This window comes from Hylobates moloch, unplaced genomic scaffold, assembly GCF_009828535.3.
Source record: "Hylobates moloch isolate HMO894 unplaced genomic scaffold, HMol_V3 SCAFFOLD_3, whole genome shotgun sequence".
NCBI lineage: Eukaryota > Metazoa > Chordata > Mammalia > Primates > Hylobatidae > Hylobates > Hylobates moloch.
Genome location: NW_026652278.1, coordinates 30,733,574 through 30,746,937, shown reverse-complemented (window position 1 = coordinate 30,746,937; position 13,364 = coordinate 30,733,574).

Below are 13,364 nucleotides of genomic sequence, written 5' to 3'. Positions count from 1 at the left end.
CAAACACGCATTTTACAATCAATTTGTACAGTTAACACAATTATCACAGTGGTCCTGAGGGGACATACATCCTCAGCTTACGAAGATAACAGGATTAAGAGATTAAAGACAGGCATAAGAAATTATAAAAGTATTATTTGGGAACTGATAAATGTCCATATTAAAATGAAATCTTCACAATTTATGTTCCTCTGCTGTGGCTGCAGCCAGTCCCTCCATTCAGGGTCCCTGACTTCCTGCAACATCTCATCCTTTCTTTTTATATAAATGTGCCATGGCAATGAAGGCTTGCTCGTTCTCTCGGTTTTGATGCAGGATTCTTTGACTGGTCCAGCACACTAAAAACAAGCCGATTAAACAGAGAAACATGATTCCAAAATTTCCTACAGTGGAGCCCCCAATAGACTTAATCCAAGTTGTGGAGTTTAGTCCAGAAAGACTTTCTGTCACCTGATCTGATGCAGCTCCAGGCACAATGGATAAATGAGCTTGAGAGGCTTCAAAAATTTGTTTCTTTAACTTAGTTATGTCCAAGGATAAATTATCTTCCCTACCCAGAAGGTGTCCTTTGACCATTTCCCATGATCAGTCTCGTTGTAGGAATATGGTGTGCTATAGAAATCAGAAGTGTTTCAATCGCACTGCATTTGCATGTGATGTTCGAGACTCATTAGCCGGTCCCCAAGCCAAATAACAGACTGTCTTAAATCATTAGCTAATTTTTGATCAATGCCTTGTTGAGGATTCCATATTTGGGTGGAATTGCCTTGCCAATCATTAACAAAATTAGCCATTTGAATAGATTGGTGTAATGCCACTCTGGCAGTGGTGGCCAGTGCAGTGACTGTAATTAGGCCCATGATCACAGCGATTAAAGTGAAAACAAATCTCTTAGATCTCTTGAGAGTTTGTTGTAACACTTGATTAATTAAATGTACTGAGGGGGAGGATTCCCAAGGTCTGGGTAAAGTTACTGGTATCCAGATTCCTTCTCAAGCTCGAACCAACATTACACTTTCCCTGAAGTCAAAACGGGAGTTAACACAAGTGTATAAATGACAATTAATGCATTGGACGGTTTGATTATTCATCCAAATTTTGATATTTCCCACTAACAGCATGTAAGGAGGCTTAACACAACTCTGTATAGGTATAGTCAGGCTGGAGGTAAACAAAGCAGAATGTTTGAATCTACGTTGATACTGAGGGAGAGGAGTGGCGGTGGCAACGCCCAATGTTTGATGCCATAAAGAAGCAATACGAGGTGCCCGGGGATTCCAAAGAGGTAGAGGGACATACCTGGGTCCAGAAGAATTATCATAATGCCAATCAGAGTCCCATAAAGGAGGATCGGCATCAAAAAGAGGAAAATGGTCCAAAGGGGATTTATCCTGGGTTTCAGAATCACGGATGTGAGGGGTGGTAGTGGGGACAACAGAAAGAAAAGTTTCCCCTTCCCATACTCGCAGTCTGGACATGGCAATAGCCAATTTCCAAAGTTCTGGGTGTTCTGGGCTCAGAATGGGGAACATCATAAGAGGCCTCGGGCGGCAGGGGGTAATCCTCTTATCTTCCCATTTTAAGGGACAGAACAAGCTGAACCTCCTATGCAAAGTAGGATGATGATCCTTGTCCTCCCAATAAGAAATAAAACAAGTAGCCTCCAGGCATTCCCTTCCACCAGAGGAGCAATTGTTTTTCAAATAGCCCTTTGGTGCCCAGTCTCTTACTAAACCCTATGAGTCATTTTTTAATACTACTGCATGTGAATTAACACAATCTTCCCAAATTAAAGATTTAGATGGGCCCTCAAAAATTTTAGGACATGGTTTTCCTACAGGTTTATATTGAAAGTATGGGGTATCTCCTATTACTCCCCCTTTCATTTGTCTTAAAGGAGAAAGGGAGAGGCTGGAGACCAAATGTCCCCGTTTCCCTGTGGCTGATCTCTCCAGAAGGTAAGCAGCCCAGACTTGAGTTTCTAGATGGATACAACCAGGTGCATGTCCGAGGCACAGAGGAGGGTATTTATAACCCATAGTAACATTAAAAGTGCCTTCTTTTCTTGGTTGAGTGGGGCAATGGTCATCTGTAGCTCCAGGCATCCACACACTATCATTAGTATAGATTTCTGCAGGAGCATCCATCCAGGTGAGAGATCGAATAAGTTGAGGAAAAAGCACATAAGCCCAGCATGAATAATTTTGTGTAGCAGGTAAATCAATGTGAGGGGAAACTGGTGAGACAGAAAGTATAAGGAGGAGAATTATTAAATAAAACCTATTGTAAGCAAGATCCAGTGCTGAAGGAGGAATAGAAGAACAAGGTGATGTTATTTTCAGGCTAATAGAAATGGTGATATTTTTAGGTTCGTAAGGAGAAAAAGAAAGGGAATTAGGAGAAGTGGGATTAGTTAGAGGGGTCTCCGTTGCCATTAGGGAGGATTGAACCAGACCCATTTTGATTTGGCATGCCAGTTTCTGAGGAGTAGGCACAGATCTCACCAGGTATGAGGGTGGTCTCTGATGTGGACGTCTCTTCCCTGTGGTTTTGATTGTCAGTATTCACACGAAGTTTAAGTATCCTAGTGGGCACCCAGACAGGGGATTGATGATCTCCTGGTGAAACATAAGCATACCCTCTTCCCCACATTATAATTGTTCCAGGTTCCCAGGTATTGGTCTGGGAATTAAAGGCAAAGAATTAGGTAGTAAATTTAGAGGAATGGTACTATAGAGATTGACTGCCCCGCCCCCTACTGTGGAGCATAGGTAAGTATTGTACTGAGACAGAAGAAGAGGCTGGGACTCATCTGGGTTGGCTGTAGGTAAATTTGTTTGTGCTGGGGACTGCGTTGGGACCGCTTGAAGCAGAAACACAACATTGGTCTGAGTCTGAGGTGTCCCATTTGATAATAGGGCCTAGGACTGGCCCCGCTTCCCATTTCCCTGGTTCTTTGGCAAGGGATTTCCATCTATATCAGACTTAGAGAAGCAAGTACTTGCCCAATGTTTACCTTTCCGACAATGAGGGCAAACAGTAGCAGGAGCATTTGGCTGTGTTTTTTGAGCTGGCTTGGCTGCCTTTAAGTTTTTAACAGTGCAATTTTTTCGAGTATGACCAAGTTGACCACAATTATAGCAGGCTCCAAGAAAAGAATCAGTCAAGCCAGTTTGATTGCTGTCCTTCATGGCCCGTGCCCACAGAATAGCTTTGTGGGTGTCCGATCCAATGCCTTCACAAGCTTTAATATATGCAGGAACACCGTGTGATCGGGTAAATTTTGACGTTGGATGGAACGCATGGCCATTTTACACTCATGGTTCACATTCTCAAAAGCTAACATATGAAGAATACCTTGAGCATGCTCATCAGAGACAGATTTTTCAACAGCATCTTGTAGTTTAGCCAAAAAATCAGGATATAATACATTGTCACCCTGTTTAACAGTAGTAAGAGACAGGAGCTTGGCCTGGGGAACGTAATTTATCCCAAACTCTCATGCTGTTACTTGTTCCATGGTGAGAGCATCAAAGCCTAATTGGGCAGTAGTGTCAGAGTAATTATTGGAGTCTGTGAGCTGAGCCTGAGTAATTAGAATGCCATCAGCCCGATTTAGCTGAGCCTGCAGATGGGCCTCCCCTGACCACCAGATACAGAATTGTAAATGCTGAGATGGTGTTAGAACAGCTTTTGCCAAAAGGTCCCAGTCTAAAGGAAGCAAAATGGCTTCAGTACAAAGAGTCTGTAACACCATTTTAACATATGGAGAAGTAGGACTATACTGAGTACAAGCACCCTTGAATTCTTTTAAAAAGGTAAGATTGAGTGGCGCATATCGACGCACTTGTACCCCTTGAGTATTGAGAGGTTCCAGCACGACCGGATAAGCCCACGCTTCTAATCCACTTGTTTGTTTTGGTGTAATAAGCATTGCATGGAAGTTTCAACAACAGGCACATGAGACAGAGTTGGCATAGAAGTGACAGGAAAATTATGTGTAGATAAGGGAAACTGAGGTTGAGGAGGTTGGACCAGTATGAGAGCGTGAGAAAGGGGCACTGAAGGAGCAGAAGAGGCAGAAGCATACTGGTGATTATTGCCCAATCCTGTGCAACCAGAGTGGCAGGGGTGTCCATGTGTGAAGAAGGGTACAGAGAAGCAGGTTGAGTGGATGGCAAAGTGACCGGTTGAGGGACCGAAATGACAGGAGGGTGAGAGGCTGTGGTGGATGAGGGAGGGACTGCAGAATTATAGGTAAATTGTAGTTTAGTTCCAGAGCCATTAGATGGCTCAGGAGGCAAAGGCTGCAAAGGTTTGAAGAGGGAAGAGTTAGCATAGATATGGTCCTGGGCTGTCCGAGTCAGGGCCGTGGGAGCTACAAGTACTGGCTGTTCGTGAAAAGAAATAAGACCATCGGGGGTGACATTAAGCCAAAGTCACTGGAGTTAGATATTGAATCTTCAATATCCTCAGGTGGGGAGGAGTAGGTGAAGCGAGAGGCTGATCAGATAACGAAGGCCGTGCAGGAGAGGAAGGTTGAGGAAGAGGTGGAGGGTTTCCAGATTCAGAAAACTGTGGTAACTGCAGGGGGTCACTGGATTGGTATGTCATTAGGACAGCACATACCAAGGCCCAGTCACCCAAAACAGTGATGGGAACATAATTTCCTGTCGGGACCAGTTCCTGGAATTTTGCACCAACACGATCCCATAGTTCTACATCTAACGTTCCCTTTTTAGGAAACCAAGGACAGTGTTCTTCCACTGTCCTGAATAGGGTGACCATATTTTCCATGGGTACCCGAACTCCCCCCTGTTTTAACAGTTTAATATGGCAGAGATAAGCATGTTTAGACTCTGAGTGACCCAAAGTTAGCCCGGACAATACACAGACAACTCACCAATTGTCAGGGAGCCAAACAAGCGTGTCTGTGGACCAGACTGATAAGCATTTCTCCACACCTACCAAAGGGAATGAGGTTCCCACATGCAATTAGGAAAAAGACAACCACATTGATGTGCCAGATATTGGGGGAACCCGCCCCCAATATTTCAACATAGGTTCTATTTTCCATAAGTGTCTACTGGCTGAGAAATAAAGAGAGACAGTATAAAGAGAGGAATTTTACAGCTAGGCCGCCGGGGGTGGCATCACATATCGGTAGGACTGTGATGCCCGCCTGAGCCTCAAACCAGCAAGTTTTTATTAAGGGTTTTAAAAAGGGGAGGGGGTGTAAGAACAGGGAGTAGGTACAAAGATCACATGCTTCAAAGGGCAAAAAGCAGAACTACTAATAAGGGTCTAACAAAGATCACATGCTTCTGAGGGAACAGGACAAAGGGCAAAAGCAGAACTACTGATAAGGGTCCAACAAAGATCACAAGGCAAAGGGCAAAAGCAGAACTACAGATAAGGGTCCATGTTCAGCAATGCACGTATTGTCTTGATAAACATCTTAAACAACAGAAAACAGGGGTCGAGAGCAGAGAACCGGTCTGACCACAAATTTACCAGGGTGGAGTTTTTCCACACCCTAGTAAGCCTGAGGGTACTGCAGGAGACCAGGGCGTATCTCAGTCCTTATCTCAACTGCACAAGACAGACATTCCCAGAGCGGCCGTTTATAGACCTCCCCCCAGGAATGCATTCCTTTCCCAGGGTATTAATATTAATATTCCTTGCTAGGAAAAGAATTTAGCAATATCTTTCCTACTTGCACATCCGTTTATAGCCTCTCTGCAAGAAGGAGAATATGGCTGTTTTTGCCCGACCCCACAGGTAATCAGACCTTATGGTTGTCTTCTCTTGTTCCCTAAAAATCGCTATTATTCTGTTCTTTTTCAAGGTGCACTGATTTCATATTGTTCAAACACATGTTTTACAATCAATTTGTACAGTTAACATAATTATCACAGTGGTCCTGAGGTGACATACACCCTCAGCTTACAAAGATAACAGGATTAAGAGATTAAAGACAGGCATAAGAAATTATAAAAGTATTATTTGGGAACTGATAAATGTCCATATTAAAGTGAAATCTTCACAATTTATGTTCCTCTGCCGTGCCTTCAGCCCATCCCTCCATTCGGGGTCCCTGACTTCCTACAACACTAGCATCCTGGCAGTCATGGTGACAGTGACATTGAAGGTGGGGGCTCCATCAGTGCTCTTGGTATAAAGATAGGTCAGTTCCCCATCCTGCAGCTGTAGGTCCCAGATCACAGAACATTTCTGGCCCCCAAGTGTCACCTCATTCACAAAAAAACTTGACCAGTCTTTGCCAAACAGGACATCAACCTCAGCTGGCTTGATGTTGACAAAGGTTTTCCCAGGGATGGTGGCCTGGATGGAAGGCAAATCCTTGTAGCCCAGGATGGCTGCATCCTACAGGTCCCTTCCACCATGAGGTTGTCGATGTGGGTGTTCCACCCTGCTGTGGGCTGCTTGTGGCACTGCTGCTGCCTCGCAGGCAGGCAGGGGAGGCGGAGGGCTCAGGGCATGCACTGTGGTCAGGACCACTGCTCTGCTAGCTGTGCAGAAGCCCTTGTACCGCCACTTCCTAGAAGTGATCATTTTAAGCATTTATATGAAATCGATCTTTTTCACTGTATTGATGCAAATGATTTGAAGCATAAAAGAATGGACAGATCAATTTTGTTTGTTTACAAGAAGGAAAATGGGGCCAGTCATGGCCAAGGTTACAAAACAAAGGGCAAAGCTTAACTGGCTTAGGTTACAAAACAAAGGGCAAAGCTTAACTGGCAAAGCTTTCCCAGTTTGAAAGACTGGGAAGATGATTCAGATGAAGCCATGTCTGATTTTGATTATTTCTCTGAGATGATGAACAACATGGGTGGTGAAGAGGATGTAGATTTAGCAGATGGAGCAGATGATCATTCACAAGACAGTGATGATGAAAAAATGCCTGATCTGGAGTAAGAAATATTGTCATTATCTTGATTTTGAGAAAGAAAAATAACTTCTCTGCAAGATTTCATAATTGAGAGAATTCCTGGCCAGGCATGGTGGCTCACGCCTGTAATCCCAACACTTTGGGAGGCCAAGGCTGGCAGATCACAAGGTCAGGAGATCAAGACCATCTAGGCTAACACGGTGAAACTCCATCTCTACTAAAAATACAAAAAATTAGCCAGGTGTGGTGGTGGGCACCTGTAGTCCCAGCTACTCTGGAGACTGAGGCAGGAGAATGGTGTGAACCTGGGAGACAGAGCTTGTAGTGGGCCGAGATTGCGCCACTGCACTCCAGCCTGGGCGACAGAGCGAGACTCCATCTCAAAAAAAAAAAAAAATTGAGAGAATTCCTGAGTTGATAGCTCTAAAGACAGATGCTGTATTTGCCTACTTTAATCCATTTTTCAACCTGTTTGTTTTTTAAAAGGCCTCACTAAGGGTTGATATGTACCATTGTATGGGGCAATTTTAAGTCAGCTAAGGCAATAACTTTATGCCTGAACATTTCCCAGACTTCCATGAAGCTGTTGAAGTCCTAGGCAATTGATGCAGCAGTTGTGATAAATACAAACATCTCACCTAAGTCTCCTTTTCTTCATAACATACATACTGACATGATAGAAAGCTCTCATCTTAGAGAAAGAGAACTAAATTTTAGATTATAGGACATGGATTCAAAAGTGGCTGGAACAAATTGGCTGACACCTTACTGGTAACCTGCTATTCCTCTTGTGTTATTCTTCAGGATTGTTCCACTAAAGCTTATTTCAAAAAATTTACCTCTTGGGCTGGGCGCAGTGGCCCACGCCTACAATCCCAGCACTTTGGGAGGCCAATGCAGGTGGATCACATGAGGCCAGGAGTTCAAGACCAGCCTGAGTGACATGCCAAAACCCCGTCTCTACTAAAAATACATAAATTAGCTGGTCATGGTGGTGTGCGTCTGTAATCCCAGCTACTTGGGAGGCTGAGCAGGAGAATAGCTTGAACCTGGGAGGTAGAGGTTGCAATGAGCTGAGATCATGCCACCGCACTCCAGCCTGGGTGACAGTGAGACTCTCAAAAAAAAAATTGTTTTTGATATTACCAGATGAAATCACAGCCCCAAGGTAGCAGACATTCTTGGTGTCAATCATTATACAAGAGATGGGCCAACCAGGAGTTGTTAGTTGAGGCTCACAGAGGTGGGAGATGGCATCTGTCTCCCTCTCTGGGAGTGGTCTGTCTGCAAGTTCAGTGAGGACTGGAGTGAAGGCTGCTGGAATTAGGCAGGAAGGCAGCAGGTAGGAGGCCTCATGATGAAGAAGAGCTGGCCAGGCCTCATAAGCCAGGCTGCCTGGTTGCCCATTACTCAGAATTTTCAAATGTTGTTCAGATTTTTAAGGCCATTTGCAGCCAGAGGTATGGGCTGGGATGAAACCCATGAGAAACCTTCATGCAAGAAAGGGGATTTGAGGTAGGCCTTGAAGGAGAGCTAGGACTGATGCAGGACAGGACAGACAGACAGGCAAACCTTTAAACTGGGGCTTAGCCCAGGAGGGTTCTTGGCTTCACCCAGGAAAGAATTCCAGGGCAAGCTGGTGGTGGTAGCCAGCAAGCAGCAGTGCACAGAGCAGCAGAGGTACTGCTCCTCATGCAGCAGGGCTACCCAGGGGCAGTGCCCCCAAAGTCACAGCTCAGAGGCAGAGCTGCACTCACATTTACAGCCACTTTTAATTATACGCAAATTAAGGGGTGGTTTATGTAGAAATTTCTAGGATGAGGTAGTAATTTTCAGGCCATCAAGTTATTGCCATGGAAAGGGGTGTTAATATCCGGATGTTGCCAAGGCAATGGTAAAGTGACATGGCACAGTGGTGGGTGTGTCTTATGGAAAGCTGCTTCTGCCCTGGACCTGGTTTTGTTTTTTTTTTTTTTTTTTGAGATGGAACCTCACTTTGTTGGCTCACTGCAACCTCTGCCTCCCATGTTCAAGCGATTCTCATGCCTCAGCCTCCCAAGCAGCTGGGACTACAGGCACCCACTACCACACTGGCTAATTTTTGTATTTTAGTAGAGACAGGGTTTCGCCACATTGCCCAGGGTGGTCTCGAACTCCTAAGCTCAGGCAATCTGCCTGCATCAGCCTCCCAAAGTGCCAGGATTACAGGTGTGAGCCACTGTGCCCGGCCTGCCCTAGATCTGTTTAACTGGTCCTCAATTTGGTCAGGTGTCTGAGCCCTGCCTCCAGAGTAAAGTTCACCTTCCTGAGTCCAGTCCCACCTCCTACCTCAGAACTGTTAGGTAGAGATGTGAAGGAGTAGGGAGAGAAGGGTGTTGCTGGAAGAGAGGGAGAGAAGGGTGTTGCTGGAGAGTAGCAGAGGCCGGAAGGAGAATGGCATGAGGGGAATGGTGATGGCCTTAGCTGAAGAGATGAAGAGGTGTTTTGTGGGGGATCCCTGAGAAAGATCTGAGGGGTACATTGAGTCAGGCTCTGGAGCCCTGGAATGGAAGGGTATAAAGGATATAGGGAGGCTGTAGGAGCTATTGAGAGCACTGCAGCAGGCAGCAGCAAGGTGATAGTGGTGTTTTAGGAGGGTGAAACTGGTGTTGGTGCATGGGGTAGGCTGGATGAGGAGATCGTGTGTAAAGTCTGAGAGCTGGACTGACAAGTGGAGAGGCCTGAATCCTAAGATCCAGGCAGGGGCCTCAGTCGGGTCAACCAGCTGGTAGGGAAATATGAATGGCTACTTTCTAGTCCTACAGTGACTGCCAAGCTGACCTGATATTTCACCCCAATCACAAACAAGAAATGGGAATTTAAAAAACACACACATACAAAATGTGTTGCTTCACACTCTCATCACCATATTATAAAAGTTATACATCATAATTGCAGAAATTTGGAAAATGCAAATTACTAAAAATAAATATTTTTAAAATGCATTTTTTAACCTAAACGAGGCTGTATTGCATTTTTTGGCATGAATATTTTTCTATAACTTTCCTATTATTATTTCTCTTTCTTCTCTCTCTTTTGACAATGTCCATCTTATTTTTTTATTTTTAGATGGAGTCTCACTCTGTTACCCAGGTTGGAGTGGAATGGCGCAATCTTGGCTCACTGCAACTTCTGCCTCCCGGGTTCAAGCGACTCTCCTGACACCCTCCTGTGTAGCTGGAACTACAGATGTGTGCCACCATGCCTGGCTAATTTTTGTATTTTTAGTACAGACGGGGTTTCACCATCTTGGCCAGGCTGGTCTCAAGCTCCTGACCTCAGGCAATCCACCCACCTCTGCCTGGGATTGCAGGTGTGAGCCATTGCGCCCAGCCTCTTTTGACAATGTCTTTCTATGTTGCCCAGGCAGGACTCAAACTCCTGAATGATTGATTTTCAGAAGTGAAGGGGCAGATCCTGATTGTTTGGTTTGCAAAAGGGGGTTCACTGAGGTGAGTTGTCATAAATTGATTGAACAGATTTCTTTTTCTGTTTCTTTTTTTTTTTTTTTTTTTTTGAGACAGGGTCTGGTTCTGTCACTTAGCCTGAGTGCAGTAGTGCAATCGCGGCTCACTTCAGCCTCAACTTCCTGGATTCAGGTGATCCTCCCACCTCAGCCTCCCAAGTAGCTGGGACTACAGGCGCACACCTTCATGCTCAGCTAATTTTTGAATTTTTCGTAGAGATGGGGTTTCACCATGATCCCCAGGCTGGTCTTGAATTCCTGAGCTCAAGTGATCCTCCCTACTCGGCCTCCCAAAGTGCTGGGATTACCAGTGTGCGCCACTGCGCCCAGCTGAACAGATTTCAAATGAGTTCTGGTAATATATTAGTTTTCTACTACCACATTACCATGAATATTACCAGAAACTTTGTGGCTTAAAACAACACACATGTATTATCTTGCAGTCTTGGTGGGTTAGGAACCTAAGTACAGCTTCTCTGGGCTGTCTACTTAGCGTCTCACAGGCTGCAGTAAAGGTGTGGGCCAGGGTTGGGTTTCATCTGGAGGCTCTACTGGGGAAGAATCTGCTTCCTATGTGCCTGGTTGTTAGCAGGATTGAGTTCCTTTTGATTGTTGGACTGAGAGCTTTTTTTTTTTTTTTTCGCTGGCTGTCAGCTGGAGGCCCAGAGGTAGGTGACTAGATGGTACTTGCAGTTCGTTGTCACGTGGAGTTCTCCAACATGGCCACTTCACTTACTCACAGCCGGCAAGAGAGAGAGGCTCCAGCAAGACGAGGGGAATGGTGATGTAACACGTAATCTTATGTAACATCATCATGTGTTTCCTATCACCTGTGCATACACTATTGATTAGAAACAAATCAAAGGTCATGCCCACAAGCAAGAGAAGAGGATCACACAAGAGCAAGAACACCAGGAGGTGGGGTCAAAGCTTACCCTGAGTGGCCAGTCTGTCCACCACAGGTAGCTACATGTTACCATGGCTATAGAACATTCCATCTTTTCCTAAGTTTGTGGATGTGGAGCAAGTGGAGTGGCACACACTGCTATTGGAAATGTAAAATGTTAAACCACTTTGGAAAATGGTTTGGCAGTTTCTTGAAAACTTAAACACTTACCATATGATCCAGCCATTCCACTACTAGATATTTACCCAAGAGAAATGAAAACAACCCACATAAAGACTTGTGTACAAATGTTCATAGCAGAATATTCATAATATTCCAAAAGTGGAGGCCAGGTGTGATGGGCTCACGCCTGTAATCCCAGAACTTTGGGAGGGCAAGGCAGGAAAATCACTTGAGCCCAGGCAACATAGGGAGACCCTGTCTTTACAGAAAAAATTGTAAAAATTAGCCAGGCATGGTGGCATGAACCTGTAGTTCCAGCTATTCTGGAGGTTGAGGTGGGAGGATTGCTTGAGCCTGGGAGCTTGAGCCGTGGTCATGCCATGCACTCCAGCCTGGATGACAGAGGAGTGACTCTGTCTCAAAAACAACAATGACAAAAACCAAAACCAAAAAACAACAAAACAAAACAAAAACCCAAAAGTGGAAACAACCCAAGTGTCCATCAACAAGAGAGTGAATAAACACAGTGAGAACTATTCATGCAGTGGAATATATCTCAGCAATAAAAATGAACAGGCTAGTTATATGCACAACAACACAGATGATTGTCAAATCATCATGCTGCAAGAATGAAGCCAGACAAAAAAAGACCCCCTCCCCCAAAAAATTCCTGTATGATGCTATTTATTTGCCATTCTAGAAATGCAAATTAATCTATAGTTCCCAAAAGCCGGGCAGTGGTTGCCTGGGGTGAGACAGAGAAGGAGAGATGGACTTTAAAGGGCACTTGGAAACTTCTGAGGGTGATGAAATGTTTTGCATTTTTTTTTTTTTTAATTGAGACAAGGGGCCGGGCGTTGTGGCTCATGCCTGTAATCCCAGCTCTTCGGGAGGCTGAGGAGGGGGCGGATCATGAGGTCAGGAGTTCAAGACCAGCCTGGCCAACATGGTGAAACCCCGTCTCTACTAAAAATACAAAAATTAGCCGGGCGCGATGATGCGTGCCTGTAGTCCCAGCTACTCGGGAGGCTGAGGCAGGAGAATCGCTTGAACCCGGGAGGCGGAGGTTGCAGTGAGCCAAGATCACACCCGTGTACTCCAGCCTGGGTGACAGAGCAAGACTCCATCTCAAAATAAATAAATAATAATAAAAAAAATAAAATGAGACAAGTTATTGCTATGTTGCCCAGGCTGCTGATATTGAACTCCTGCCCTCAAGTGATCCTTCTGCCTCGGCCTCCCAAACTGCTGGGAATACAGGCATGAGCTACTGCACCCACCCTGTTCTGTATCTTAATAGTGGTGGTGGTTCACAGGTGCATACATCTGTCACACTCATCAAATCGTACACTTTAAAGAATGTGGTATTGTGCAGGCTGGGCGTGGTGGCTCAATGCCTGTAATCCCAGCACTTTGGGAGGCCAAGGCAGGTGGATCACCTGAGGTCAGGAGTTAAAGACCAGCCTGCACAATACCACATTCTTTAAAGTGTACGATTTGATGAGTGTGACAGATGTATGCACCTGTGAACCACCACCACTATTAAGATACAGAACAGGGTGGGTGCAGTAGCTCATGCCTGTATTCCCAGCAGTTTGGGAGGCCGAGGCAGAAGGATCACTTGAGGGCAGGAGTTCAATATCAGCAGCCTGGGCAACATAGCAATAACTTGTCTCATTTTATTTTTTTTATTATTATTTATTTATTTTGAGATGGAGTCTTGCTCTGTCACCCAGGCTGGAGTACACGGGTGTGATCTTGGCTCACTGCAACCTCCGCCTCCCGGGTTCAAGCGATTCTCCTGCCTCAGCCTCCCGAGTAGCTGGGACTACAGGCACGCATCATCGCGCCCGGCTAATTTTTGTATTTTTAGT